The sequence below is a fragment of the Schistocerca serialis genome, chromosome 12, assembly GCF_023864345.2.
Source record: "Schistocerca serialis cubense isolate TAMUIC-IGC-003099 chromosome 12, iqSchSeri2.2, whole genome shotgun sequence".
In the NCBI taxonomy this organism is placed as follows: Eukaryota; Metazoa; Arthropoda; class Insecta; order Orthoptera; family Acrididae; genus Schistocerca; species Schistocerca serialis.
Window position 1 is genome coordinate 106049528 of NC_064649.1, and position 1775 is coordinate 106051302.

Genomic DNA, 1775 nt, shown 5'->3' on the forward strand with positions numbered 1-1775 from the left:
CACTACTAGTGATTCTGCAACAGAAAGAGGTTCCTACTCAGTGGTCTGAAGATGACCATGGTAGTGGTCACTACTAGTGATTCTGCAACAGAAAGAGTTTCCTACTCAATGGTCTGAAGATGACCACGGTAGTGGTCACTACTAGTGATACTGCAACAGAAAGAGGTTCCTACTCAATGGTCTGAAGATGACCACAGTAGTGGTCACTACTAGTGATTCTGCAACAGAAAGAGGTTCCTACTTAGTGGTCTGAAGATGACCACAGTAGTGGTCACTACTAGTGATTCTGCAACAGAAAGAGGTTCCTACTCAATGGTCTGAAGATGACCACAGTAGTGGTCACTACTAGTGATTCTGCAACAGAAAGAGGTTCCTACTCAGTGGTCTGAAGATGACCACAGTAGTGGTCACTACTAGTGATTCTGCAACAGAAAGAGGTTCATACTCAATGGTCTGAAGATGACCACAGTAGTGGTCACTACTAGTGATTCTGCAACAGAAAGAGGTTCCTACTCAGTGGTCTGAAGATGACCACAGTAGTGGTAACTACTAGTGATTCTGCAACAGAAAGAGGTTCCTACTCAGTGGTCTGAAGATGACCACAGTAGTGGTCACTACTAGTGATTCTGCAACAGAAAGAGATTCCTACTCAATGGTCTGAAGATGACCGCAGTAGTGGTCACTACTAGTGATTCTGCAACAGAAAGAGGTTCCTACTCAGTGGTCTGAAGATGACCACAGTAGTGGTCACTACTAGTGATTCTGCAACAGAAAGAGGTTCCTACTCAATGGTCTGAAGATGACCACAGTAGTGGTCACTACTAGTGATTCTGCAACAGAAAGAGGTTCCTACTCAGTGGTCTGAAGATGACCACAGTAGTGGTCACTACTAGTGATTCTGCAACAGAAAGAGATTCCTACTCAATGGTCTGAAGATGACCGCAGTAGTGGTTACTACTAGTGATTCTGCAACAGAAAGAGGTTCATACTCAATGGTCTGAAGATGACCACAGTAGTGGTCACTACTAGTGATTCTGCAACAGAAAGAGGTTCCTACTCAGTGGTCTGAAGATGACCACAGTAGTGGTAACTACTAGTGATTCTGCAACAGAAAGAGGTTCCTACTCAGTGGTCTGAAGATGACCACAGTAGTGGTCACTACTAGTGATTCTGCAACAGAAAGAGATTCCTACTCAATGGTCTGAAGATGACCGCAGTAGTGGTCACTACTAGTGATTCTGCAACAGAAAGAGGTTCCTACTCAGTGGTCTGAAGATGACTACAGTAGTGGTCACTACTAGTGATTCTGCAACAGAAAGAGGTTCCTACTCAGTGGTCTGAAGATGACCATGGTAGTGGTCACTACTAGTGATTCGGCAACAGAAAGAGGTTCCTACTCAATGGTCTGAAGATGACCACGGTAGTGGTCACTACTAGTGATTCTGCAACAGAAAGAGGTTCCGACTCAATGGTCTGAAGATGACCACAGTAGTGGTCACTACTAGTGATTCTGCAACAGAAAGAGGTTCCTACTCAATGGTCTGAAGATGACCACAGTAGTGGTCACTACTAGTGATTCTGCAACAGAAAGAGGTTCCTACTCAATGGTCTGAAGATGACCACAGTAGTGGTCACTACTAGTGATTCTGCAACAGAAAGAGGTTCCTACTCAATGGTCTGAAGATGACCACAGTAGTGGTCACTACTAGTGATTCTGCAACAGAAAGAGGTTCCTACTCAGTGGTCTGAAGATGACCACAGTAGTGGTCACAACT